At 44.6% G+C, this 12,915-nt stretch overlaps 1 long non-coding RNA gene across 7 annotated transcripts in view; it reads left to right on the top strand.

Moving 5' to 3' along the window:
- The window catches only part of LOC118082406 (uncharacterized), a 110,919-nt gene that overhangs the window by 34,404 nt on the left and 63,600 nt on the right, over nucleotides 1-12,915 (top strand). For all 7 annotated transcript variants that reach the window (XR_009557306.1, XR_009557305.1, XR_009557307.1 and 4 more), the window contains one exon: nucleotides 8,047-8,134. This is a non-coding gene — a long non-coding RNA (uncharacterized LOC118082406). The remainder of the gene's footprint in view (nucleotides 1-8,046; nucleotides 8,135-12,915) is intronic.

Raw genomic sequence — 12,915 nt, 5'->3', positions numbered from 1 at the left:
TCAGCACTAAACTGCATTGATGCTCTTTAAGAAGAGAATACCGAAGGTCTGACATTGAACTAACACTTTGTATATGAGAACCACAGATCGCAAAGTCCGGGATTGCTTTTGGTTTGAAACGGAGAGAGAAGATCGGGCTGCTCTCGATCACCAGCCTAGCTGCCGCATTCTGAATTAGTTGTAGTTTCCAAGTCACCTTCAAAGATAGCCCCATGTAGAGCACATTGCAGTAGTCTAAGTGGGAGATAATCAGGGCATGTACCACTCTGACAAGGGGCAGGGATAAATGGAGTTGTAGTCCATCAACAGGGTGGGTGGGTACAGGTTTATCATCTCTAGTTTATGGCTACAGCCTCCACATAATAATTTAGTGCTGCGCACTGAAGGGTTTTTCTTCCCTCACATTCCATAACTGCAATACAAACTATTATCCACAAAATATGAACGGCTGAGATCTGCCTTGCAGCTTTTCAGAGCATGGAGACATGTGGCGAGGCATTACTACATAGCAAGTAAAAACATTTTATTCTGCGAGTGGGGAATAATATAACTGCAATTCAGAACGATCACTTTCCAAGGCTGACCTCTAGGTAATACTTGGCCCATGCCGAGGGTTAGTAAAAGGCTGAACTCTATAGCTTGTCTCCCCCTGTCCTTTAACAGTTAGTTAATAGCTATGTGACTGTTTGTTTTTCCAGTTATTTCTAACCTGGCCATAAACTTGTAACAAGAAGCAAATGGCAACCAAGTAATTTAACGTCGCAAAATGCCTGGATTTGCTTTTGACCGTAGTGTTTGCTGTTGATTTAAGATCTGTGCATGTCTTTCAAGCTGAGCCTTTGACATTTATCGTTACAATATTAAAACAAGAAAGCAGTACAAAACACACCATCAACATTAATAACAACTTAACAAAACAACAGCTTCTAGGCTGTCTAGTTCTGCTGTGGTTTAATACGCTCTCTGGCTGATCATTGTTAAACTCTTGACATCTCATATCACCGCATCTACGTGAAACCAGAGTTAGGAGCAGGGATTTTATTTTTCCTCAAAAAAAGAGCTTTAGTGTTTTGGTGCTGATGGGATAATTGCTAACAGGAGCTTTTCACCAAGTATTGCTATTCTCAGTCTCTCTCGCTCCCCCCCTCCCCTGTATTTCCCACAATCCTTTCCTCCACTTATTCATCCCTCCTACTTAAGGCCTCCTTGAAACAGATGTAATGGCTCTTCTTGGGAGAGATGCAGTAGGTCTGGGAGTTCCCTCATGGCTCTTTCCTCTTAATAGCTGATCCTGAGTCAGCACAGTATGCATGGCTGGTTGAAGCAAAGTGCAATCTGACAAACTCCCATTCCTTCAAAGCAGCACAAGAAAAAACTGTAGAGTTTAGCTCAATAACTTCCAGTCTCTTCAGTGTCATAGTTTATCTTGTCATAGTGCATGCTTGAATGCTGCCCCCCCCCCCAAAGACTAGGCCAGTCCATTAGGAGTAGGTGGGTTATGACCCTAGGGCTATTCTCATGGGACATTAGGCAAAGAGGCTTATCTTGCAGGGTCTTTGAGAAAAGTGCCTGTATTTTCTGGAAATCGAACCCCTATTTTCTCCAAGTTTGGACATGTTAAGAAGGCCTTGTTAATAGTTTGAGTTGGTAGCGTTGTTATTCCTCAGGAGGCTTCAAATCCCACCCCAGAGTCTCTGGAAGCAAAATATCTGAGTGGGCCATGTTTACATTTTGTCTCTAGCATACAGGTAAATAAATGCATGCTTATTAAGTCACCCAAGGCAGCCCACAGCTCTCTCTCCCCCCCCCCCCCGCCATCACATTGTAGCTGCTGAGGGTTACTCTGAACTTATTTCTGGTGAAAAACAAGAGCTAAACTATGGACCTAAGCAGGATCAAAGCAACTACAATCTCCTTTTCTCCTGCATGACCACACTAGACCACGGTTTGGCTTAGTGTTGCATGCAAATTGAGCCACTGTCTAATTCCGTTAATGTTTTCTGCATCAAATGGATAACTTCTTCAACTAAGCCCAGGTGTAAGCAAGCTTTTTCATTCTTTCCTCCTGCGTCAGCACGTTCACATCCTGTCATGCAGTGGAATGACGTGTCAAGCAATTTTTCAGAATCAGGAATACGGCTGCTCTTTCAAGGGCTGAATGTCTTTATTAATGCAGGTGACACCACCGCAGAATTATTTGGCATTGGATGAATAATCCCTTTTGAGTATATGGGTGATGCCAGCCTGACTCTCACCCATTAGCCTTCTTCAGTTGCCTAGATTTTAACTTGACCATGCTTGATAAAGCTCAAAGCGTTTCCATGTTTCCATGTTTCCATGTTGCAAGACCAAGGCAGCTATAATAAAATATTCTTTTCACTTCATTTATTCCCTTTTTTTCCTGGACTGTGAGTTACTTCCTATGTGGATGGGACTCGTGGCATGGTGCCTGCAGCATAGACATCACTTGCAGAAGAAAAAACGAACCCCTGCCAGATAGGTTGTATCGCTTGCACAGAGAGCGTTCGTCCTTCTGAAGTGACGTAGGACTTAGATTGCTCAAAAGCCAGAAACACTCTTGCATTATGCTGATGCAATTAAAAGTGGGGGAAAGCCACATGGTAAATGGCATTTAACCAGTGCCGGAGGAAGGGGTGTGTGGGAGGTGCGGTTCGCCCCAGGTGTCATCACGGGGTGTGTGTGACAAAATGAGGTGGTTTTTTTTTTGTTCTTTAAATTGGGCTCATGAAACTTTTAAGGAGTGACGTGGCTTAGGCGCCTGCAAGTTCCGCATTTCCTGAAATGGCAGCGTGGGACTTGCCTCTGCCTACTGCCTCTCCTTCATTCACCCTACAGTTGAGGGGGGGGGCATCGGAGAGGCTCTAAGCGTCTGAGGCTCCTCGCCCTGCCCCCGGCTGCAGGAGATGCCCCCACACCAGGCACCCGAGCAGCTAGCTATGCTGCTTCATTTAACCTCTGCTCATTGATATCTTTTATGGTGGAAGAGAAGGCATATACATGGGGAATTTTAAGACAGCCTCTGCCTGGGAAGATCATAGATTACAGAATTGTAGAGTTGGAAGGGATCCGTTACAAACCAATCTTGGCTTTGTGCCAGTTTTAACTGTTGTGACTACTGGTGGAATGGAGAAAACCAATGGGCCATGCTTGTCTCCTGATGTAAACTCCATAGTGTGGAATATGACATCACTGTAGCAGTCAAGTGCAACATTTTCTGTTTGCCCAGAGTGGACACACAGGGGGATGTTACTCCAGCCAGGAGGACTTCCTGTCATACTTGTCTGGAGCATCCTCCCTCTTGAAGGACAGGGAAGAATGTACTGGAGGTAGTGTTACTCTCTGTCAGCAATGGCCTTGAGTCCACCAAGCTAGAAATCCCAAAAGGGATAGACTCTTCCACAGAGTCATTGTGGGTGGTGAGTAATTTAGTACTGGGGACATGCCGCTGCCGCCCCCCCCCCCCCCCGATCAAAATGCTTAGAAAGATCTTGAGATGAAGAATGAAATCAAGTCAAGGAAGCCTTTCAAAGAGTAAAGGTAGTTGAGAGTGACTTCAAGTAGGCTTACAGATTGATACACCTAGACCATGAACATATTACATTTTAAGAGGTTGGCAGGATGAAACGGAAGCCTGTTCTTCTCAGATGGGCTCAGCCTTGTAATTTGTTTGGGCTCCCAAGGTTCAGCTCTCCTCTCAGCAGGCTGAATCTGTGAGTGGGAGATGCTGATAAGGTAGATATTTCTGAAGATTGCCAAGAAAAGGTTTCTGGAAGATCCACACATACCATACCTCAAACCTCTTAAGCTCTGTGGGGCAATGTAAAAAAACACTATGTCTATAGCTGGTGGATAGAATTTCCATTGACTTTACCTGGGGCTTTTCCTTTTCCTTTTGGTAACTGCTGACATCATATGGAGGTAGAAAGTTCTTTCCAAACCACATCCACTGAGTGAAAGAGAGTGCCTGCGAATGAGTGAGAGCTGCGTGTTTCATACCCTCAAACAAACTGCAGCCAGAAACATCACCTTATTGAGAAAAACCTCTGGTTGTGCAGGTGCGTTTCACAGTCAACTCATTCAGGTAGTGAGAGAGCTGAGTAAGCCGTCTCTGCCCTGTGACGTGCAGATTGTGCTCCAGCCATTTGCTCCCACCAATGACTTTTGCTGTTCACTTGCCCTTGTTAATCTTTAACTGAGAATCCTGTGTGCAGCTATAGAAACAAATCTCTTCTTTTGGTTCCTGTTCTTAGTGCCTCTCTATGGCATTTTTGGATCCCTGTAGACATTATTATTATTATTATTATTATTATTATTATTATTATTATTATTATTATTTACCGTCCTATACGTGTAGATCTCTGGGCGATTCACAACATAAAATTACAGTATGAAAAGGGCACAAAATACATAATTTAAAAATAAATAAAAAAGTGAAGGCAACCAGTAATACCCTTCAGAGGATGATCTCAGGATCCCGGTTGGTTCATATGGAGAGGTGGTTGTTGAGGTATTGTGGTCCTGAACTGTTTAAGGCATTACACATAAAAATTAGCACTTTTAATTGGGCCCAGAAACTAATTGTTAGCCAGTGGTTGGACCAGAATTGATGTAACATGCTCAAACCACCTTGCCCTAGTGAACAACCTGGCCACCGAATTCGGTACTAGTTGAAGTTTCAAAGCTTCTCACCACCAACATATTCATTTTTACTTCCTAGACTGTCAGATGCTGTTGGACTCCAGCTCCCACAAGCCCCAGCCAGCATGGCCTATGATCAGGGGTGATGGGACTTGTAGTCCAGCAACATCTTGAATGCTACAAGTTCACCACCCATACTCTAGGCCAGAGTTTCCCAAACTTGGGTCTCCAGCTGTTTTTTGAATTACAATTCCCACCATCCCTGATCACTGGTCCTGCTAGCTAGGGATGATGTGAGTTGTAGTCCAAAAACAGATGGATACCCAAGTTTGGGAAACACAGCTCTAGGCTATGGCACTATAGCATTTTGAATGTGTTGCGGGATGTTGTTGTTGTTATTATTATTATTATTATTATTATTATTATTATTATTATTATTATTTTGTGGTTATTATGTTACATGTTTTGTGTTTTCATTTTGTATTTTTGTGTTGCAAGCTGCACTGTGATCTTCAGATGAAGGGCAATATATAGATTTAAGAAATAATAATGATAATTGCAACTAACACAGTCAAATGTAGAGAGTTCTGAATCGTGAGACTTTATTTTGAATATTGCCATTCCTGTTTGCCTTCTGGAAAGAGGTATTGCTGTTGTTCTCCGCCTCAATGAAGGTTATAACATCTTGCATGAAAAAAAGAAAGTTGAGAAACTGACGTAAAGGAAGAACTTGGTGGCAGAAGGGGGAAAAGTCCCTTTTGATACACCACATCAGACTGGAAGGATGTTTAGGGTTTCATAACAACATGACAATGAGATGGTCTAGTTAGTAGTTCAGGACTTAGGCTAATATCCTGCCAAATATTCACGAGAAACTCTACAAAGAGAGTTCTAGCATCCATGCTACACATTTTGCATTGTCCTGGAATACAGCTAAAAGAATGCCAGAATATAAGAAGAGTCTTGCTACACCAGGTCAAGGGCCCATCCATATCATTCAACATTTCTCCAATGAAAATAGGGACATGTGCTATTTTTCTAGGAAAAAAAGGTGCCGGAACGCACCATGAACACCTCCCTCATTCTCTTAGAATGGAGAGGTGCCGGAACTGAGTTTCAGTGAGTTCCGGCTGAAAGAAAGGCCTTCGGACATCCTATTCCACACCCTCCAACATTTCTCCAATGAAAATAGGGATGTCCTAAGGAAAAGCGAGATGTTCCGGGATCAAATCAGAAACTGGGGCGGCTTCTGTAAACCCAGGATTGTTCCTGGAAAATAGGGACACTTGCAGGGTCTGTCCATCTAGTTCAGCATGCTGTTCTCACAGTGGCCAAGCAGATGCCCATCAGAGATGCACAAAAAGGGCCTGAGTGCAACAGCACTTAACTCACCTGTGATTCCCAGCAACTTACCGGTATATTCAAAGGCATACTTCCCCCATCAGCAGATGTGGAACATCTATGATCTGAAGGCGTATCACACCGTTTTGTTGCTATACCTAAGCAGGTTCTGGTCCCGTTTTAACTGCTGGAGTAAGAGAGTGTCAGTCTGGAAGAAAGTTTTAACTGCTGGAGAAAGGGGTCTAAAGTATACAATGTACATTAACAACTCAGCCCTGCGCATGCTTGCTTGGAAGCAAGTTCCAGTGTGTTTACTCCTAGTAAGTGGATATATAGGACTGAAATCTAAAAGGCAGTAGGAAATTGTGGTGTGTTGCTAGTTAGAACAATTATTCTTCAACTTATATATTTCTCTTCATTCATATGACTTTAGTATGCTCTGAGATTTTGTCTGTGCAAGTGTGCCAAAGACCCAGCGTGATATGCTTCTTAGCTGAGATTATACACTGAATTTTATGCTAATTTTATTTATTTTTATTAATATTTACTTGCCCAGAAAAACACAGTTCAGACACAGCATCTGATTTTCTACAAGGTCCTGACTTTCTTTAAATAGTCATTAGGAGGAGGAAGGAAGTAATATGAGATTGTTGCTTGTAAATATTTACACTTTGCCTCTGTGCTAATGAGCCTTCACAAAATAAAGCGAGAGACGATGTTTTTGCTGTTGGAGAGCAAGGTTTTGCTTATTGTGCTGCATGACAGGGGCAATAAGCCCCTATATAAGCCTGTCTATATTCAGGAAGGTGGCCTCCCCAGCCATTGCTCATATGCGATACATTTAAATATACACAGCTTTTTAATGTGATCCATTTTTAGCATTGGGTGGCAATACAGCCAGTATTTCCACATCCAACATAGCAACCTTCGCCTCTAGGGGGGCAGGGATATTTTTTCTCCCGTTGACAGCTGGATTCCCAATCTGTTGGTGGGGAGAGGCATGCATATTGCTGGGGGGGGGGGCAGAAATGAAGCCAGGAGTAGGGAAGACCACTCCCTTCTCTCTCTCTCTCTGCTACCTCCTTTCTCTCCACCCCCCAAACCCCCTGATTTTCTTCCCCTCTTTCGGCTATCTCTCTTTCTCCCTGCCCAGATGGTTTCTCAGAGATGAACAGATAGCATTTTCCAGAAGCCTGAACTGATCGCTTGCAGAGGACTCTCCCCTCCTCCTTTGGCCATTGCTCCATCTGTTCAGTTCTGTTTGGCCCCGTTTCCCCCTCTCCTTCCTCCTGTGCTCTTTGGCCTCCTCCCTGCACCCGTACGAAATTAGGCAGGGGGCCATGTGCAGCCCTCAGCCTGCAGATTCCCCACCTGTGCTCTGAAGAGGTCACAAGATAAGAGGTCACATGATAAGAGACAAATCAGAATGAACACTCAGTAAGCAGGTTGTGTGGAAGTGCCCATATAGACCAACACTCTAACCACTCTAAGAAGAATCCTCCAGAGGTTTTCCTCATTGGAAAGGTGCTCCAGTCTCCTGATGTCTTGTTTTTGCTCTTTTCTGTACTTTTTCCTAGCTCTATTATACCCCTTTTCAAGCTGGTGATGGCCAATATTATTACAAAATTAATTAATTGTTTTCCATTTTACAACAAACACACAATAACGTTTTCCACATCAAATTCCAATATCTGATTTGGGATTTATTTATAGACCACCTTTTCTTCTTCTTCCAAGGAGCTCCTGGTTCTCCTCCCCATTTCATCCTCACAACATCCCTGTGAGGTAGGTTAGGCGGAGAGGCAGAGACTAGCCCAAGGGCACCCCATGCGAATCATAGATGAGGGGGGATTCGAACCCTGGTCTCCCGGGTCATACATAGTCCAGCACCTTAACCATTATACCACACTGGCTCTCCAGTGAGGCTCCACTGAAATAAACCCTCATAGAAAGTTTACCTTCCCCACCCGCCACCCCTACTATGGTTCTAAAGGTAGCTCATCACTGCCCAGTTTATCAATGACAATATTTCCTGGTCTCTTGCAGGCTCCCATAACTGGGTGGTAGCCCGTGTTCAGCCCGATTGGTTGCAAGCACTACAGACTTGAATTCTACCCCAATTCCAGTCTTCCAGGTAAGCCACCATGAGAACTTTAGTTATAGAGTGGCCTGCAAAATAAATAATTCACCTACCCTGAACAAAAAGGAAGAAAAGTGCATATAGCACCTTTGTTTTTGCCCACATAGGTCCTGTAAAAGTTGTATCACTTGGACTGAGACTTACTGTGACATGATTAGTTGAATATTTTAATGTGTATGTAAGAGAAAAGGAGGGAAAAAGCAACTTCTTCCCAAGTGTTTTTGTTTTGTTTTACATAACATATTTTATGCTCTTCTGTTGTCACTTTACCTGACTAGGCTTTGACCCTGCTGCAAAGTTTCAAGACAACGCTGTTTTATATATTTTAAAGTTTTCATTATTGCAATGTCTTGCTGTTTTAAAGGTTTGTTTTACAATGCTTCGGGGCCCTTTAATTTTCCAGCTGAGAATGCAGAATAAAAGTTTGAAATAGAGTAAGTTTAACTGAGGCAGACGGCTCTTGAGCTGGCCTTGTCTGCAAAGCAACCGACACTAGTCTGTTGTAACAATGTGCAAGAGTAAAAAGACACTACCGGTAGTAATGTGACAGATTTGTTAAGTTAGTGTGTGTGTGTGTGTGTGTGTGTGAGAGAGAGAGAGAGAGAGAGAGAGAGGTGTTCTATATTGCCAACATAATAGACTGGGGTATGATGGGATGTGGCGATTAACATGGAGACACAGGCTGTAAACTGAGTGGTACAGCACAGCGATGCTACATGATGCTCTCTTGTCCTTTCTATGGGTTATGGCTCACCAAAAGGCCCAGGAGCTGTCTAGAGTGACTAAAAGCCTTGGCTGACTTCCCTTCTGTGATGGTTCTTAGCTGGCATTTGAGAAGAACTACTAAACAGAGTGCCCTTTTGTTTGTGCTGGTGGCAGAGAATTAAGTTCTGAGGCGTTAAAGCATTAAGAGAAACAATATTATGATGAAGAATACTCCATCAATAAGTCCCAAAGCAACTTCCAAAGCTGTTGCTTGGAAAGTTCTATGTCCCCACCAGCGGTTACCAGGAGATTTACTATATTCCCAAAAACCGTTCTCAGTTTGGTGGCGGCGATCCACATGGTAGGCTAACATAGTTATGGTATGACGCGGTTATCTTGAGGCTGCTTTTTCTCAGCCTCTCTGTGCCAAGTGTAATGTGCGCACGGTACTCAGACAGAAGTGCTAAAGACTGAGTAACATTGTCTATGTGATGCCACTCCAGTGTCACTGGGGTGTTTTGTCCCCCCCCCCAAAAGCGAGGAGGCAATGGTTCAATGTTATCACTATGCTCTATTGGCAGAGAGCAGAGGTGTTGCGATCATAAAGTTGTTTATTATTCTTCCCCCCAGCAAGCATGACCAGTTGTCAGGGATGATGGGAGCTGGGGTCCCCCAGCCCTGATCACTGTGTTAAAGTAGAAGAGTTATAGTTCGGCACCTCACTGAGGCAACAAATCTGTAGGACTGCAACAACCATCTTCTAAGTCAGGCACCCCCAAACTTCAGCCCTCCAGATGTTATGGACTACAGTTCCCATCATCCCTGACCACTGGTCCTCTTAGCTAGGGATCATGGGAGTTGTAGGCCAAAACATCTGGAGCACCGCAGTTTGGGGATGCCTGTTCTAAGTTGAGTATCATTGACCCTGTGCTCAAATATGTTCAGGTATCCTGAATGATACCTTCAATACTGTATGCCTGGAGCAATAGGAATGACTTGCACATGTTCTTGTTTCCTCCCTCCACAGAATAGAATATCCTTTACACATTTATAAGTGTGCATAGGATCAGAGCTCCAGGTATGTTCTCAATCTAATAAGTATGGTCCCTTCTAAGAACATAGACCAGAAAATAAAGAATTGCCTTGCTGATCAAGCTGAGGCCCATCTAGCTGAATGTTCTGCTTCAGCCAGAGTCCTTTGGGCATTCACAATCAAAGCGTAAAGTTGATGGCATTCTCCTGACTTGTGCAGTGCATTTCTGAGGGCTACTCTTGTGTCTGGTCTTGACTAAGGTGCAGACAGAGCATCAATGCCAGCATGAGTAAAGCAAAACTCTTTCTTATTCTTCCACTGCTTGTTTGCAGATGGTCCTGTGCCATCCTATTCCCAGATTCATATTTTATTTTTAGTAGAAATTGAGCCATCTCCTTCACGTTAATCTGCATTCAAGGCACAAAGAATACACTAACCTACTACTGGCATGTGCCAAGCACATTTTGGTTTATATGACATAGTTCTATATTTCTGAACTTCTGATCTAGCTTGGGTTAAAGCCAATAGAATAATTTCTCCTGGATCTCGCTGAATCTGGATCTGCTTCTTAGGTTGAAGTCGTGAGATTGCTTGTGGCCAACGTTTTTAAAGAAGAAGCATCCCTTGAAATGATTAGAAGTAGACAAAACAAGGGGGAAATTTCTCTCATGGCGAGAGAATATATCCAAATGACCTAATAGAGCTTTTCCAATGACAACATATCTGTGCTTTCAGGATTTGGAATCAAATTGTTAAATATTAGGGGATACATTTTCCAAATAGATGAGTGGGCCGAAGCCCAATAGTTTCTGGAGAGGGTTTACAACCTCAAGTTATAGAGAGTGCCATAATCTCTTCTTTCCAACCCACATACCGTATTGGAGTGAGATAGATTTTTTGCTGCAAAATTCACTGTAATAAACAAGTTTCATTAAAAATACGTTCAGCAGCAACTGGAGCTATATGGGTTTTTTTAGCCACTGATGATAAGCAAAATCAATGTTATCACACAAAGACAATATAAGACATTTTGATGCCTATGGCAGAAAACCCAAATAGCAGCCATCTTTGTGAAGTTAACCTAACAGCAGCAGCAATAAGAATAAACTGAGTATGCAATCATACAAACATTTTGTTGGGTTTAAGGTAAAAAGGTAAAAGGTAAAGGACCCTTGGACGGTTAAGTCCAGTCAGAAGCGACTATGGGGTTGCAGCACTCATCTCACTTTCAGGCCGAGGGAGTTGGTGTTTGTCCACATTCAGCTTTCCGGGTCATGTGGCCAGCATGACTAAACCACTTCTGGCACAATAGAACACTGAGCACAGGGGGATTTAGTTCCAAGTAAAAGTGGGGTAGGATGATATTCTCAGGCAGAGTTGGGGAACCTGTGGCCCTCCATATATTTTTGGGGCTCCAGCTTTCATCAGCTACAGCCAGCATGGCCAGTGGATAGGGGCAGCCTTTGCCAACTGTCAGGAGTATGGGCAGGAGTCAGGCTCTGGGGCCTGTAGTGCTTTGCAGGACTGGGGCATGCCTCAACTTGTGCTGGAGAAGCAAGGCGTGGCCACACAGGTGAAGTCCTCAGCTTGTGCTGGAGAAGCAAGGAGTAATCACCCAGGTGAGGCCACTTGAGATCTCACTACACCTGGTGGCAGGAGCTGGGAGGGATAAAAGCCCAGCATTTCCCTTCAGCTCTTTGCCACAGCAACGCTATCCCTGCCTGGTTGCATCTGGCCTCCTGTTCCTTGGACCCTTGCCTTGTTGCTGCCGTGCTTCTTGGACCCCTGCCTCGCCTTCGCCTTGCTCCTGCCCCGTGGACCTTCGCCTTGCTTCTTGTTCCTGGATCCTTCACCTTGCTCCTTGCTCCTTGGACCCTTGCTTCGCCTTCGCCTTGCTCTTGCCCTGTGGACCTTCGCCTTGCTTCTTGTTCCTGGACCCTCGCTTTGCCTTCGCCTTGCTTCGTGCCCCGTGGACCTTCGCCTCTGCCTTCAACCCTGCTTCTTCAGCACCATCTTGCCTCTGGTCCTGACGCCCGCCGACCAGACCGTGACACCAACCTGGTGCCCTACAGATGTTTTGGACTGCAACTTCCATCAGCCCCGGCCAGCATGCTAGGGAGCTTGTCACAGCAGAAGGGGGGAGACACCCATAACTCTTCACCAGCCTGACTCATCTCTGCCTCTTGGCCTCCTTCATCCTACTCTCCTACTTCAGCTTCTGCCTCTGATTCTGGACTTATTTCTGCCACATACTCTCCCTTCTCACCAAGCCCTGTTACCTCTTCAGCTTCTGACACCTCCTCCCCATAGTCTTCTTCCTCTCCTCCCTTTGACCACTCATTGTCGCCCCACCATCAATCCACTGCTAGGGTTGTCACATTTTTTCTGTCAAAATACAGGGCGGTACAGTTGGGGGTGTGTGATTCCCCCCTCATCTGGTGCTGGAGTGACTTCAAAAGCAATCCATTACAATCTATTGCAGCCTAACACAGTGGCCCCTCTGGAATTTGGCACCCGCGTACGTGTACCCGCGAATACATGTATTTGTAAATCTTGCTGTGCTTGGCTATCCAGAGCTTAAATACATGACCTTTCACACACCCTTTCAAGCACATGCATTCGGAGAGGATCCCTGACTTGGCAGAGGGAGAGAGGGAGAGAGACCAGACCTGAAATACAGGGCAAAATTGTATCCATACAGGATGTAGCATTTTACAATGAAATATGGGACAATCCTGTATTATACAGGACAGGTGGCAACCCTCTGAGCACTCTTCCCTTGGGAGTTCCCCAGTTGATGCTTCCTAGCATTCCTCTGCATTCAACGAGTCCTGCTATTGCCTCTGTCAGGACAACTTTGATAGCATGGACCTGACTGTGAAGCTGCTGCTGCTGCTGATTCGGCAGAATCACTCTGCATTAATTTCTGGAAACAATTCCAATGGACCCTCAGGGTGGAATCTGAGTCAGAGTCCAATCAGATCCCCCCCCCATGCTGCCTGCAGGAGCTGATCAGAGATTGCACAGTTTAGTTTCG

This window comes from Zootoca vivipara, chromosome 3, assembly GCF_963506605.1.
Source record: "Zootoca vivipara chromosome 3, rZooViv1.1, whole genome shotgun sequence".
Classification (NCBI taxonomy): domain Eukaryota; kingdom Metazoa; phylum Chordata; class Lepidosauria; order Squamata; family Lacertidae; genus Zootoca; species Zootoca vivipara.
This window is presented reverse-complemented; position numbering and strand designations above follow the sequence as displayed.